At 42.9% G+C, this 17,143-nt stretch overlaps 1 protein-coding gene across 11 annotated transcripts in view; it reads left to right on the forward strand.

Annotated features, from left to right (window-relative positions):
• Nucleotides 1-17,143, forward strand: part of SLC4A7 (solute carrier family 4 member 7) — a 194,608-nt gene that overhangs the window by 101,698 nt on the left and 75,767 nt on the right. The window lies entirely within an intron of this gene.

A 17,143-nucleotide genomic window follows, 5' to 3' on the forward strand; every position in this document is an offset into this window, starting at 1 on the left:
GTTGTATGAATGTAAAGCCTGGCTCCCCTTGTGGACCAGCTCTCGCCTTTGGTACAGAGGCAGCAGTGCTGAGTGGCAGGGTGCTCTTCGGAAGTGGGACTGGAGCACACTGTCTGCTGGCCCCACCCGTGGGGACTATAGGATAGTTGAGTAACCAATAGGAATTCATTAGGTTAATTGACTATTTAGTTAACTGCTAAAAACTGTGGATTCATGCCACATAAAATTAGACTGCACAGAATAGGGATGTTAAATATCAGTTGAGGCTTTAGTAGTTACAGTAGTCTCAGATTTTCTTGTCCCAGGTATAAGTGGTGACACTATTCTCTGCAATTTGGTAATTTTAGCAGTTTGATTTTTAAGATGCAGTTTTTATTTTGACTTTGTTGAAATAGGTAGAACAGATTTTCACTTTATAATGGAATCCACTGCTAATTTAAGGATATCCTTGTTTATGTAATTAACAAGTTTTCATTCTTTTTTTTCCAGATGCATTTCAGTGGCAATTGTATTTAAAAATATCTAAATAGTATTTCATAAGTTGTCATAAAAAGCCCCCAAAGAACAAGTTGTACAGGAAAATGTAAACAAAAGAAATGCAACAGAACTGATTATAATTGCTGCATGGTTTTTGTAAGGTACTTAATTTTATAGCACATAAAATATAAATACATTGCTGGTTAACTGGCAACATAGGAAGATGAGTTTTACTTCACATTCTGAAACATTTGTTCTATAAACAGCCCATTATAGTCACCCAGAACTTAATAATTACCACCTGTAACAACCATAGCTGAGCAGGACATAACTCTGTAAGGAAGAGTTGTTGCACAAAAAGGCATAATGATAAAACAACTACGTGGACATAGAGGTCTTACAGAAATTATTGAAGATGACCTATGAGAAACTGTGACAAACATCTCTTAAGAGGAGGCTGTATACATGAGGATCTCTGAACTGAGAAGGCCTGTCCACAGGCTTAATTCCCATGAAACGGAGAGCAAGAACAGTATGTCTGAGCTTGACTTGCTTGGAGCAAGTCACTATAATCACTCAAATGTCTTCAGCCTAGATTGAACTCTTTGTATAACTTGAGCAAAACATCGATTTGTATCTATCATACTAGCATCCTGTGCAAATCACATTTCTTTATACCTAAAGCAAATGGGACTCATAGTGTGCTCAGCCACCTTTTTAGTTTCTCTACAAATTACACACAAAAATATTTAAAGTTTAAGGATGTAAAGTCAAGGATTTAAAAGCTAATGAAAGTCAGAAAGTGTCAAATTACATGATTGCATGCTATATTTTCCCACATGAGTCCTGCTTCATATGTTAAGTATTCTTTTGGTAAGCATGTAACCATTGAAATTTTCAGCCGCTACTTGTTTACATTGGTACTGGCGCCCACCTGCTCCTCTCCCCCCTCCCCCACCAGAAGCAGCGGGGGGGGGGGGGCGGGGAGGGAGAGGAGGTAAGGGAGCAGTTCCTCAGGAGCCAGTGCTCACAGGGAGCCTCCTTAAAATCTGGCACACTGTGAGCTTTGGCTCCCGCCTGTCACCTGCCTTCCCCGCCCACTGCTGCCTCTTAGGCTGTATAAGAGGCATCAGCGTGGCGGAGGGGGTGGGCTTGTATGTAACCATGAAGACTCATCAGTTTAACCATTTAAATGTATACCTCATATAGTGTACAGGATGGGTGTTGCTCACTTATTGAGAAGTTATTTTATATTTTGTTAATATTCTCTTGTTCAAATTCTGCTCTGAAGTCATAAATATTAATTTCCTTATGGGTTTTCATGACACTTGTAGCAGCTGAGTGCTTTACAAACATCAACTTTATTTTTACAACACCCATGTGAAATTAGGGGTAGCACAAACTACATTTTTAAAGATGGAGGACTGAGGCACATAGTAAAATCAAAAGTATCTTCTAACTTTGGATTTCCAATGTGAGTAATCTAAGGATTCATTTTTCAGAGAATTTAGCAGTTCATATGGTCAAAGCACAACTCTCATTGACTTCAACTGGAGCTGTGAATGCTCAGGATCAGTTAGTGGCCACGTGAATTTTTTTTTTTTTAAGGGACTTGAGTCGGATTACAATGGAACATGGTTTCAGAGATAGAATTCAAGTCTCCAGATTAGCATTCATGTGCTTTAATGATGAGAACAATCTTTGTCTTCCTGCATTCCTCTTTCTCATTCATTATATGCCTTCAAACTTCATCAAATGAGGCAGGCATGCTGCAGACAACAGCCTCTTTCACTACATCGTCCTGATTAGTCCCATACACATCGACCACTCTCTGCTCTGAATGAGCCAATATTCCCATGACAGAAACAGTATTTGATCTTGACGCTAAGGACTGTATCACAATACATAACATGAGGGGTTGAATTAAGGTTGTACAGGTCACCTTAGTTTTGTCCTTTTTTTAGTGCTTCAGTTTTCAACTTATGTTCTCTTTAATGTAGTTTACTTTTTTGCATATGTGTAACTTCTTAATATTAAAAAATGCAGACTAAAAGTATGATGTATTTGGAATAATGCCAGGGGCCCTAGGAGGTGTTCTCAGTCTGCCTCCGACTAAAACCAAGGGCCCCCTAATAAGTCCCAGGGCCCGAGGTTGAGCTTTTGAAGATGCTCTCACTCGGGGACAGAGTACCAGCCCCAGTGCTAGATTGCCCCTTCTCACACAGACTGTCCCCTTTCCACCGTGTTTGACACTCCATCGCTTCGCACTGGTGAGTCCTTGATATGGTGCAAAGGGGATATTCTATCCCATTCCTCTCCTCCCCTCCTTCTCACCCTCCTTCCCCATCCCTCTTCAGGGACCCCTCTCACGAGTACCTTCTTCGTGCGGAGGTCTCTTCGCTCCTGTCTTTGGGGGCGGTAGAAGAGGTTCCCCTCGCGTTCAGGGGAAAGGGGTTTTATTCCTGTTACTTCCTCATCCTGAAGTCCAAAGGGGGCCTTTGCCCCATCCTAGACCTCAGAGGGCTCAAAGCCTTCATAAGGAAATCAAGGTTCAGGATGGTGATGTTAGCCTCCATCATTCCATGCCTTGATCTAGGAGACTGGTACGCTGCCCTTGACTTCAAGGATGCATACTTCCACATTTCAATTGTCCCTCACCACAGAAAGTTCCTGTGTTTCCTAGAGGATGGGAACCTTTACCAGTTTGCAGTGCTGCTGTTTAGCCTTTCCACTGCCCCCAGGGTGTTCACCAAATGCATGGCAGTGGTAGCTGCTTTCCTAAGAAGGAGGGGGCTTCATGTCTACCCCTACCTAGATGACTGGCTCTTCAGAGGTCATTCCAGGAATTGGGTACAGTCCCACATTGCACGTTAGCCAGGAAAACCTTCTTCTAGCTGGGTCTTATGTTGAACGAAACAAAATCTACCCTCATCCCTACTCAAATAATAGAATTTGTGGGGGCAAGGATAGACGCCATAATGGGGCGGGCGTTCCTTCCAAACTCCAGGTTTCTGGTTTTAAAGGACATTATTCAGCGCCTCCAGGCCGCCCCAACGACGATGGTGAGGCACTGCTTGAGACTATTGGGCCACATGGTGACATTCACTTATGTGGTGCAATATGTCAGGCTATGCCTCTGACCCCTTTAGACTTGGCGGGCAAGGATCTTCAGGCTAGCCCGTGACCACATTGATACTGTGCTAACCGTCGTTCCGAAGGTCCTGTCAATGTTGGATTGGTGGCTGAGGGAGAGCAAAGTGTGCTGTGAGGTTCCCTTTGCCCAGCCCCTTCCCTTGATGCAGCTGGTGATGGATGCTTCTGATACCGTCTGGGGAGCCCATTTGGCAGACCTACGGGTGCAGGGTATGTGATCTGTGGTGGAGAGGGGATTGCACATCAATGTCAGAGTTGAGGTTAGTGCAGCTGGCCTGCCAGGTGTTCACGCCTCGTTTGAGGGGCAACTGTGTTTCCATTCAGATGGACAACACAACAGCGATGTATTACATCAACCAATAGGGTGGTGCTTGTTCCGCTCTCCTCTGCCAGGAGGCATTAGCTCTCTGGGGACTTTGCATTGTGCAGGGGGTTCATCTGCAGGTGACTTACTTCCCGGGGTCCTGCAGCGCCCTAGCGGACCACCTCAGCAGGGCCTTCTTGTTGCACGAGTGGGGTCTCAAGGTAGAGGTAATTCTTTTCCAGAAGTGGGGAACTCCCCTACTAGACCTAGTCACATCTCAGACCAACAAGAAATGTGCCCGGTTTTGCTCTTATCCAGGTCAGGGCCTAGGGTCAATGGGGGGGTTGCCCTGGAAATTCAGTTGCCAGCAGGCCTCCTTTGTGCTCTCTCCCCTCCCCCCCTTTCCCATGGTTCATGAGGTGCTTCTGAAGGTCAAGAGGTACAGTGCAATATTGATTCTCATAGCCCTGGCTTGGCCCTGCCAACTCGTACACCACACTGAGGTTGCTATTGGTGGAGGACCCCATTGCCCTTCTGCTGGTGCCAGACCTGTTTGATGCAGGAGCTTGAACAAGTTCTGTGTCACCCGAATCTACAATCCCTCTATCTGGCAGCTTGGAAGATCAGTGGCTATGGCAGTGGAGATTGGGGAGAGTGCCTCTGTTCAGACCCAGTGAGATGGGTGCTGATGGAGAGTAGGAAGCCCTCCACCAGGGCTACCTATTGGCTAAATGTAGATTTTCAATATGGGTCATGCAGAAAAGTGGGGACCCAGTGCGGGCTCCCATCCCACTAATCTTAGATTACCCCCTTGGCCTCAGGCAGCAGGGATTATCCACCTCTTTGGTTAGGGTACACCTGGTGGCTATTGCAGCCTTTCACCAGGGGGAAGGAGGAGGCTCTGTCTTCGCCCATGCCATCGTCAAGCGTTTTTTAAGGGTTTGGATAGGGTCTACCCCCACGTTAGGCAGCCCATTCCACAGTGGGACTTACACTTGGTGCTCCAGGGACTTATTCAGGCCCTGTTTGAGCCTTTGGCTACGTGCTTTCTCTCACTTATCCTGGAAGATGTCCTGTTTAGTGGCTGTCACCTCAGCCAGAAGGGTGTCTGAGTTGAGAGCTCTCTTCAGAGCTGCCATGCATGGTACTTTCTAAGGACAAGGTGACTCTACATCCACACCCTGCCTTTCTACCTCAGGTAGTTTCCGTGTAGCATATGTCCCTGGAGATTTTTCTGCTGGTTTTCTACCCACAACTGAATGCAGATGAGAGAGTGAGAGAGAGAGAGCACTCCACACATTAGATGTTAGATGGGCCCTTGCCTTTTATTTAGAAAGAACAAAACAGTTTCATAGTCTACTCAGCTCTTTGTCTCCGTAGCAGACAGAATGAAAGGTCGCACGGTGTCAGCTCAGTGCCTGTCCTCTTGGATTATAGCATGTATCAGGGCGTATTACGACCTAAAGGGGAGATCTGCCTCGCCTCCCATGGTGCACTCTACCAGGGCCCAGGCCTTCTCAATAGCATTCCTGGCTCATAGACGTATGGGGTATGTCTAGACTACATGGCCCTGTCGCCAGAGCCATGTACATTAGTTTACTAGACATACCCAAATGAAGCGGCAATTTAAATAATCGCCGCTTTATTTAAATTAAAATGGCTGCCATGCTGAGCCGATCAGCTGTCTGTCGGCTCAGCGCACTAGTCTGGACTCTCCGTGGTTGACATCAAAGGCATTTGTCGACCGCCCCGGTAAACCTCATCCCACGAGGTTTCAAATTAGGAGGCCTGCTCATAAAGTCTTTTTTCAAGCAGAAGATTCTTTTAGCAAGACAGGAGATGATTAGAGACAGAATAAACATTTCCTCAGTGTCTATAGTTCTATATTTGTATAGCTGTAGGCTGTGTCTAGACTGGCAAGTTTTTCTGCAAAATTATCTGCTTTTGTGGAAAAACTTGCCAGCTGTCTACACTGGCCGCTTGAATTTCTGCAAAAGCACTTACTCATGTAAGATTGTCAGTGCTTTTGCGGAAATACTATGCTGCTCCCATTCGGGCAAAAGTCCTTTTCCGAAACATTTTTGCGCAAAAGGGCCACTGTAGACAGCAGAGATTTGTTTTCCGCAAAAAAGCCCCGATCGTGAAAATGGCGATCGGGGCTTTTTTGCGGAAAAGCGCGTCTAGATTGGCCACGGACGCTTTTCTGCAAAAAGTGCTTTTGCGGAAAAGCATCCTGCCAATCTAGACGCGCTTTTCTGAAAATGCTTTTAACGGAAAACTTTTCCGTTAAAAGTATTTCCGGAAAATCATGCCAGTGTAGCCGTAGCTGTAAAGTTAAACGTATGCTGAATTGAATAATGATTTGTTTGGATTAAGATGCCTTAACACCAGGAACTTCATTCTAGGATACAAAGCGAGACTTAATACAGTATAGATATGGAGGAAAAAAAAAGAAAATAAGGTAGTTGGCTTATTTGAAGTGGCTGAAACGTTTTTTAGAATATTCCAGCATTTGGCTGATAAATAAAATTCAAAGCGATCTTGAAAGATAACTGGCTACAACTTCATATAACAAAGCACCCAACAATGTCGCCCTCCCATCAATGGTGATGCAACTTCTGACCTCAAACAAGCAAATTTAAGACCTTGGTTGAGGACGTAGAAAACGATTCACCCTCCCTAGCACTTATGGTAACCATCCATCCTTTACACGCAGTTTACGACCGTTCCTCAAAACTGAGAATCCATTATCATGGAGCAATGGGTTCTGGAAATACCATCCCCTTCATAGCCTCGCCTCCTTTCATTCACCCCTCCTGTCCCTCTTCAGGGACTCCTCTCACATGCAATTACTCTATAATGAGTGGCAACAACTCTCACAACTCTGAGCAATAGAGCAAGTATCTGCTCAACACAGTAGGAAGGGAGTCTATTCCCAATAGTCCTTTATTGAAAAGAGAAATGGTGGATGGTGACCTATTTTAAACCTTTGACACTCAAACAGATATGTCAAGAAACAACAATTCAGGATGGTTACCATATCAACAATAATCTTGGCACTAGAGCTAGGATACTGTTTTCAACGCTCAATCTCCAGGATTCATATTTCCATGTCACTATGGAGCTATCTATTTTTGAATGGAAAAAATCAGATACAGAAATTGTACAAGAAATGGTGTATGTGCATGTACTTAAGGGAATTATATGTTTTGGCATCCTTTGTGTTCTTAGTACTGCATTGCTGGGCTCAGCTAAAGAGAGTGAATCTGCACTACAATTTTAACACTGCATCCTGTGTTAATGTTCATAAGTCTTACTCCTCTCAATCTGCAGAATTTTTCTAAATTTAAGAACAAAAACCTTACATTATTAGTCTGTCTGTCACTGAACTTGCTGTTTGTACTGTTTCTTCCCTTCCTCTACGGTGCAAAAACAAGCTCAGGTACTCTTCCCCCGTGCCCTGAGCAGCCTTCAGGGGAGAGACAGGCTGAGCAATATAATAGGTTCCTTAGCAGGAGGATTGCATCCAGTGGTCTTCTGTCTATCATGGTAGAGATGAGGGCTAGCCAGATTCTCTTTCCAGCAGAAGTAAAGCGATGGCTCCTCTCCCAGGCAAGAAACATTGGTGCTGGCTCTGCGTCACAAAGACATGGATGGGAGGCAGCCATACACAGCTAGAGCTCCTGTGTATTACATTGGCTGGCACCAGCCTCTTCCTACTATCCATGATTAAACTCAATAATTATAACCAGCATGATGCATTGCCTTTGTGTGTTGACTGTCATATTTAATAGTACTCTAAATAGCTTTCTCTTATAGAATTCCCAGTAATAACTCTTTGATTCTGATTAATTCTAGACATTTGTTTTTCTTTTACTACTGTAAGAGTTTTGATTTTGGGTGTGTCTGTCAGTTACCTCATGTATACTGCAGACAACGCAATTGAAGGTATTGCATAGTGAGAGAGAGTAAGTTTTCTAACTAAACTGGTCTATAGTGTGTAATGTGTAAAATAATACTTATTGGATTGTTCAGGTGAATCTAAGTCTAGCCAGTCAAATTAATTTTTGGGTCAAGTATGTTTATTTCCCTTATACTTGAGAATTGTCAGACAAGAAGAAATTCCAAGAACATCATGGCAGCAGTCCTAGGGAAGGCTCTCCCTAATAAAGGTTTGCAACTATGTTCCATTATAAAACCTTATTTTTATTCCCCATATAAATGCTGTTAGAAAAGCTGGTTTGACCTCAATATGGCTATATTTTCTTGGAAGGAAAGGAGAACTACTACCTAGAATCTGGAAAAAAAACGGTTAAGGCTTTTTCATTACAGGCCATTAAAAATTACTCTGAGAGAGGAACCATTCTATAACAACACCATGCTTCAAGTTACCATTAGAATTCTATTAAAAGTTCTCTATTTGATCTTTTAAATTTGCAGATGTAAAGTATTTGTGACTATTTCTAAGGCATTGGATTTTTTTTAAGGAAATTGGTGAAATTACCTGTAATCAGGCCCACCAATGAGGAGTGGGAGGAATTGCCCTGAGGCCCAGCGATTCAGAGGGGTCCAGGGCTCTTGGCTACTGTTAATGCAGCAGTAATGGCAGCCAGCGCCCCAGGCCCTTTAAATTACCGCTGGAGTGTAGCATTGCATGCTCCACACAACTCTGAACATGGGTTGGTGGGGGACCTAGCCTTGGCTGTTCCTGGCTCTGCCCCTTCAAATTGAGGTCTGCCTTTACTGGGTCGCAGAGCTGGGTCCTCCCCCACCACACACCTTGTTCAGAGGCCTGCGGAGGCTGTTGGCCGCAAACCCACTCAGACTTTTGGTGGACTGATAACATTTTATTTGTATATTCATCATGGCTTGAGCGACTGTTTTATATTAATCTCTTAGCAAAGAAAGAAAAAGCTTTACTGTAAATTTCAAACTTTACCTATAACTTTTAATACTATGGAAGTCTTTGGCAAAAGCTAATTAAAATATTAGACTCATCAATTGCTGAAGTCATGAGCATTTCTTGTGTAGTCTGTGTGGGTTGATGGACACTTAAGTCTAATTGGAACAAAGCAATGATCAAGATACGGGAATTCTTCAGATTATTCCTGAGTTGTACCTGGCAGTAGAAGTTTGAAGATCATGTGGTACTCCAGTGCTGTTGGAAAGTGAAGGTGCGAGGGGAGCACCTGGAGCTCATTGTCTACTTCTGTCCACTTTTCCCCCCCTCGGTCTAATTTCCTTTCCTTGTTTTTTATTACCTCCTCCCACCCTCACCCCCATTTTTATTCAGGTTTGTTTTACTTTTTGCTACACTTCTCTGGTTGAATCCCTGTAGCTGCTCAGTTGTATTGTGGGAGAAGTGCCCCAAAACTTGGGTTGGAGAGCCTGTGGACCTGTATGTATGAGCTGCTTCTGTGATTAGATGTACTAGGGACCACTAGTGAGAGAACGTGAAGTGAAAGGTGGGTTTCAAAAACTTCCAATGCTAGCAAATTGGAGTGCATCCAGGGCATTCAGCTTTCCTTACTCAACTCCAAATAATGCCTTTTTTGTGCCTAGTCTAGTACCTCCGCAGGGGATCCATCTGCTATTTTGGGAGGTACTATGTTAGGGCAGTGTTTCTCAACCTTTTTTTATAAAGTACCTCCCCCCCCCCTCCATTTTTTTAAAGTACCCCCAGTACTTACAGTTTTCATACACACACAATTTTTGGCAACCATTTGTCTACCATTGCAACACATTTGTTTAAACAACTTAATCATAGCTGGGTGGGTGATGACATTTTTGGGTGTAAAAAGTACAAAAATAATAAAGCCCTGTAAAACTTAAAACAAAAATTCAGTTTTCTCCCAATTTGTTGTTGAAGTACCCCTCAGAATTCTCTCGAGCACCCCTAAGGGTACTTGTACCACTGGTTGAGAAACACTGTATTAGGGGAACAGAGTTGTACTTGAATATTCATCTCGTTTCTTAAATAAAAGTTCTTAGTAATGAAACTAATTGCAAGAAGAAAGCCCATGTTTTCTATAACAACTTCAAACTTTTCTCTGCTTGTGGTTTTGGATAGCACCACAAATAAATTAAGGGTTTTTGTTTTTTTGGTTTTTGCAGTGACTTTTGTGTTATATGTTTTGGTAATTGATTGGTAAGATTTCTATTTTTACGCAAACTGATTTTATTAGTGTAATGAGAAGCATGTGATAACATTTAGAAAACTTCTAGAATATATTTGAATTGATTCATACCAATAATGACCATAAGTCCTAAATACCATTGGAGGATGTCAGCAACTAAGCTTGGATTAAGTCATGTTAGATTAAAATGAACAATTATCTCAGGAGTTTTGCATACTAAATTTAGTGCCATGCACTCTGCTAATTCTGGTGATTATTGTGTTAGGCTAATTCTGTAACAAGCTTGGATGGGATCAGCAATACTGTGTACAGGTGTATGTATAAGTAAGGGTTTGAAGGTCATATAATAATGCAATTATATCTTTGTACTCCTGCCTGAGTTGTGTATTTTAAATGTTTAATTTTCTGTAGGTGAATGTATGGAGGCACGTAATTTAACTTCAGACTCATAAATTCTTCATAGTTACTCTCTCTTCTCCATCATAGCTATTGTAATAAATTACTTTCCAGGGTATCTTTGAGGGGATACCTCCTTATCCAATTGGTTGGAGGACGTAATGCTGAATAACCAGGTTCTTTTTTCTTGTTGGAAACTGAGTTTGTCACATGAATTCAACTTTACTTTTTTTTTTTTCTTCATAGTCCTATCAGCCTGTCTCTCTCCTGAAGGCTGCTCAGGAATTGGGGAGTAGGATGTTACTTGATATCAACTATCTACACTTAAAAATTTCTCAGGGCTGTTCTTTATCTAGAATTAAACTCACATAATCTCTTTGCTTTACTTTGAGGCTGTAACTAACTTTTGAGCTTGAACATACCTGCAGCAAGTTTTTACAAAGATATTTTAGTAAATAAAATAAGAAACATAGTTTCTAAAAAACAGAAGAGCACCCTCTGCATGTGTAAGATAGTCTTTCTTAAGACTTTGGGTTGATGGTTGCAGCCATCAATCTCATGATCATTATGACATGAAGGCGCTCTTTTGGCCATGCAGTCTTATAAAACCTGCATAGCCATATCCCTTTGGACCTTGTCTTTGGCAAACACTCTGATGTTTTTTTGGTTTCTCCTCTTCATGTCTATCCCAAAATAGTTAGGGGAAATTGCCCTCAGTGGAACTGCTTGTACTGTGTGCATTTTCTGAAAGAGTATGGGAGAAGATGAAGACTGTCATAGACCAGCCTCATTTCTATACCAGCTTACAGAACAGACAGTGCGTATTGTTAGTATCTTTCACATAAAGACTGAGTCTATGTTTAGAGATAGCGGTGTGATTTCCATCCTGTGTAAACATACTCTTACAAGCTCTCATTAAGCTAGCACTGTAAAAATAGTAGCACAAATGTAGACAGTGGTGAGCAGTGGGATGGGTAAGCTGTCCAGACTACAGACCTGCTTGGTCCCTGTGAATAATTACTTGGGATGGCTAAGCTGTGCCACTACAGCTCTGCTGTTGTAGCTACATGACTGTTTTTAGCATTTTAGCAAAGCTAAAGTGACTACATCCATGCAAGCTGGGAATTTCAGGTATTTTGTGAGCAAGACATGAGGGCTACGTCTACACTGGCCCCTTCTTCGGAATAGCCACGCTAATTTAGAACTTTGGAATAGGGAAATGCGCGGGGGATTTAAAAATATCCCCCGCGGGATTTAAATAAACATGGCCGCCGCTTTTTTTCCGGCTTGGGGAAAAGCCGGAAAAGAGCGTCCAGACTGGCGCGATCCTCCGGAATAAAGCCCTATTCCGGAGGATCTCTTATTCCTACTTGAAGTAGGGGGATTCCTACTTGAAGTAGGAATAAGAGATCCTCCGGAATAGGGCTTTATTCCGGAGGATCGCGCCAGTCTGGACGCTCTTTTCCGGCTTTTCCCCAAGCCGGAAAAAAAGCGGCGGCCATGTTTATTTAAATCCCGCAGGGGATATTTTTAAATCCCCCGCGCATTTCCCTATTCCAAAGTTCTAAATTAGCGTGGCTATTCCGAAGAAGGGGCCAGTGTAGACGTAGCCGAGAAGTCAGTCTTCCGCTCTACTCTGCGCTAGTTAGGCCTCAGTTCAAGTATTGTGTCCAGTTTTGGGCACTGCATTTCAAGAAAGATGTGGAGAAATTGGAGAGGGTCCAGAGAAGAGCAACAAGAATGATTAAAGGTCTAGAGAACATGACCTATGAAGGAAGGCTGAAAGAATTGGGTTTGTTTAGTTTAGAAAAGAGGAGATTGAGCGGGGACATGATAGCAGTTTTCAGGTATCTAAAAGGGTGTCATAAGGAGGAGGGAGAAAACTTGTTCATCTTGGCCTCTGAGGATAGAACAAGAAGCAATGGGCTTAAACTGCAGCAAGGGAGGTTTAGGTTGGACATTAGGAAAAAGTTCCTAACTGTCAGGGTAGTCAAACACTGGAATAAATTGCCCAGAGAGGTTGTAAAATCTTCATCTCTGGAGATATTTAAGAGTAGTTTAGATAAATGTCTATCAGGGATGGTGTAGACAGTATTTGGTCCTGCCATGAGGACAGGGGACCGGACTCGATGACCTTTCGAGGTCCCTTCCAGTCCTAGTATTTTATGATTCTATGCCTATCTCCAAGAGTAGGCGTAGTGAAGGTAGTATACCCTGAGCATTTCCCCTAGCACTATAGAGCTCAGGGGTAGCCCTCGAACTGTCCCTTTTTTGAAGGCAGAAGCTAAATGACAAAACCTAGCCCAGCGGTCCACAACCTTTCAGAAGTGGCATGCCAAGATTTAACTTATTCGGGGATCTGTTTGCCAGGGGGAGGAGGGCTAGGGACAGGTTGGGCATGGTGATCATATTTTCTGAACCAGCTGTAGCTAGGGGGAACAGTTTAACTAAAATTATTAAATAGATTAAGCCCACATTTCTCAACTTGTGGGTCCCAACCTCCCCCCAGGAGGTTGCGAGCAACTTAGAGGGGGGTCGCAGCTGGATTCGGTTTTTCTCTTGCAAAAATTTGTGTCTCCAGCATCTTAGCTGGCAATTCATTGACACTGATCACGTGATTGCTGATAGTCGGGCTTGGCTTCTCTCGCAAATGTTTGCATGTCTCTGATGTCTCCACTGACGATCTAAATGCCAATCCCGTGATCTCAGATGGTTGGGTTCAGCTTCTTTCGCAAATATTCCTGTGTCTCTGGTGTCTCTGTCGACGTGGCATACTTTTTACTAGTACAACATCTTTAGTAGTCCTTGGAGTGTATGTGAAGTTCCGTTCTTTTATAAATTATTATAAATTAAATCACATTTCTTCTTTAAACTTTCACTTTAAGAACTATTTCTCAGATATGGATATTGAAAAGTTTGATTGGATAAGGAACTGATTTGATGCTAAACTAATAGCTGGTACACTCACTGCTACCGAGGAAGAGCAAATCATTGATATCTCTTCTGACACCGCTTTAAAAATAAAATTCTCAACAATGTCTCTCTCTGAATTTTGGATCAGTGTGCAAAATTAGTACAAAGAATTAAATGAGAAGGCTATGAACATATTGATCCTGTTTGCAACATCTTGTTTGTGCGAGTCAGGGTTTTCTGCAGTTGCTGCTATAAAAAGCAAATATTGATCAAAAGTAAACGTGGAACGAGAAATGAGTGGCTATCTCGACAATGAAACCCAGATTTAAAAAATTATGGAACAATAAACAAGCTCATCCTTCACATTAAACAATAGGATTCCAAATTTGATGTTTTGTGTCTATTTCCAATAAAAATTTAGTTATCAAGTTATTGGAATATTTAGTTCTTGTCCAATCCTAATCCCAATAAAATGATTAGTTTTACTAGTGGATTAGTGAGGGTAGGGTCACACTAATTCATTTAGCATTTTAGGGGATTGTGTATCACAAAATTTTAGAACCCCTGGATTAAGCAGTTTAATTTTCTTATGTTAGTTTATCAATCTTTATTTTAAATAAAATAAAATATGTCCAACACAAAAGGTTGAGTCGAGGGTTACTGACCTACAGAAAAATCAGTTTGGGACCACACAAGTGAGAAGCAAAAAAACTCCTCCAAAACCACCCAACCATCACTGATGTGGCCCCCCAGCTGAGACACCTCACTCCTCTGGTGCTCCAGCCTCATGGAGGAAGGGACAGGGAGGACTGAGGTTCAGGCTAGACCACCTCACTTGGGCCTTGTGAAGGTTAGTGTTCGCAAAAGGTTAAACTTTATCCAGACTGTTATTCACCTGAAAAGAATCATTACTATAGGGTGCTACAAGCAGTCCTCCTCCAATACACAGACTGACAATCCATTTCCACAGGGGAAAGGAATGAAGAACAGTCTTGGAAAAGCAATAATAAACCATCTATATCTCCACTGGTATAAGCAACGACATGAGAGCCCCATTACTTCAACGAGCAGAGCTATGCCAAGATTTAACACCTACTGCTACCCTCTGTCACTGGCATCACAAAGTTTTCCTTTCCCATATAGCCTCTCTTCTCCTACAATCCTCCCTCTCCCCTGCCATCAGCTTCCCTGCTATGGGGACCCTCCCTCTCCTCCCAACTCCCCTCTTGTTCATCCCTTTGCCTGCAGTTCTCGTCTTCCCCTACATTAGATCCTCCCTCACTAGCCCCCCGGCATACAGCCCCTTTCCCTACAAGGGATTCTCCTCCCCTCATCTCACCTCCCATACAGCTCCTACCCCCAGCAGAACCTTCCCATCACTCCCCCTCCCCTTAGCTGCGCCCCCGCCTCCCTCTGAAATTGGCTGTGCCTGGGCCCAACAGCGCACCCCAGGCCCGGCATAGCCACTCTCACTTTCTGTATCTGCTTCAGCATCATGGCAGACACACACTACAGCTCGGGGCTCTGGGAGATGGTGACGTATGGCTGCTCCCCGGCCCGGCAGGCCTGAGGCCGCATGGCTGCAGCAGCGGTGCCTCTGGCCTTTGGGGCCAGCCAAGGATTGTATGGCTTTGGAGGCACCACTGACGAGCCCCAGTGTTGCCTCCTCCCACCACAGCCTAACCTGCTGTGGGGAAGAGGGAGGGCTCCAGTGACTCTGCAGAGGAGGAGGGGCAGAGCTAAGCTCCTGCCCCGTGTGCCGTTTGAAAATTGGTGGCTCATGTGCTGTAGGTTGCCAACCCCGACCTAGCCTATAATTAGGGCTTTTCAAAGTTTTCCATAAAACTTTTTTGATGGAAAACTGTTTATCTATATTAAAATTAAAATTAAAGTAGGAAGTGCCTGTACTCCCCAGATTTTTTTCATATTTTAAAAAATAAACCAAAATACTTTACATCTAAAAGCACACTATCATAGGATTGCTGTATTCTATTTAAAAATGTAAACTAAAAATTATCATAATTATATTACGTATGAGCCATGCTATATCAAGCTGCATTAGTGCATTCATGTGAAAGCAGATTTGTTGCCAATAGTTGTTATTCATCATAGCCACTTGACCCTTTGGTGATTCTGAATAAATGTCATGTGTTTAGAATTCCATTTTACGGTATGACAAGCTAAGCTGTGAATCTACAGTGGTAACTTGCTATGTGGTAATTCTCACTGTGTGGACACTATTGCAGTATTGTAAAAATCTCAGTTTATGATTCTCAGTCCCAAATTTTCGTAGCTCAAGTGATGTGTTCCTGTAAAATAAGAACATGTTTACTTGTAAAAAGAAAAGATTAAAAATGTTTGAGATTTGTTTTTTTACAGTGGAGTTGATATTTAGAACACTTTTGGCTCTTACTACTCTTCTGAGATTAAAATAGAAACCGTTGTTAGAGATATGCAAAGGCAATCTTCTTTAGTACTTTTTCATAGTAAGACCTGAACTATTTACATCTAGCTACATTTTACTATTTTCATGAGGTTGTTTCAAAAGGACTTGAAAAGATTACATATGGTTAATATTAGGAATGCCAACATGTAGACGACTACATGATTAACCCAATAAGCCTGGCTTTATCTGTTAATCCTGTCAACTACACACATTTCCCCCCCCCCCCCCCCCCCCCCGCCCCTTTACTGCCTCTGTATCAGAGGCAACAAGAGTGGGGACATGGGAGCTGATGCCCATGGGGAGCCTGCTTTAAGTTAGTTCCCCACGAGTACTGGATCCATTTCCCACCCCACCCCTGCACTGCTGCCTTTGATAGAGAGGCAGAAGCATGGAGTGGAAGGGTCTTTCCAGGAGTGGGGCCAGGAGCACACTGGCTGCTGTCCCTATCCCCAGGGACTCTCAAATAGGTCCGTAACCACTAAAATTTGATGCGGTTACATGACTATTCAATTACACCCTATCTGACATCCCTGGTTAATATTTCATTGTATGTTTCATATTAGAATGTATTACTATTACTAGCTTTCATCAAATCTGCCTGTATTGTCTAAATATATAAGGCTTTGAGTCATGAAAAAAGAGATGAAGAAAAACTTCCAATTTGAAAATAGCTTGCTATTGACAATAAAATCTACAGAAGTGCATTTTTTCTTCCTTTGCTTCCTTATTTGTTTTACGACCAATATTCTTTGATTTGAGATGACTTTATTTACATTTCATTAAATAAGTTTTTGGAATAAGAAAAAGTAGTATTTGTATTGACTGTTTGCTAGTACAGTATTACAGCATCTTTTCAAACTTGGTTGTCCAAATCTTGTCCCCCAAATCCGTATTTAGGTAACTAATTAAAATGATGCTTCTGAAAGTTAGGCCATTGTCGGGAGGCAGCCCTCTGTGACCCCTTCTACATACTTCTGGGGAGAAGGGGCACTTTGGGCTGCACCGCCCTCTTGCTCTAGCCTGTGGGAGAGACATCCGTGGGACGAGAGAAGCCAGTGCTTCTTGCCCGATGTTCCTCTGCCCTGGGCGTACCTAATTCGTTCCTGATACCTCAGGCCTCACACCCCACGTGCCTTCTATAAACCCCAGGGATTACAGTTTGCACTGAGCATCCCTTAAGTGCTCCCCTTTCCAGTCTGATGCCCAATAGTCCGATGTCAAAGCCACCAATAGTATACTGTAAATGGGGCTTAGAATTCCAGGGAGTTGTTTCAGTTAAAGAAAATTAACTACAAAATCTGAGTGATGGATGGAACA

Source organism: Pelodiscus sinensis, chromosome 2 (assembly GCF_049634645.1).
Source record: "Pelodiscus sinensis isolate JC-2024 chromosome 2, ASM4963464v1, whole genome shotgun sequence".
Classification (NCBI taxonomy): Eukaryota; Metazoa; Chordata; order Testudines; family Trionychidae; genus Pelodiscus; species Pelodiscus sinensis.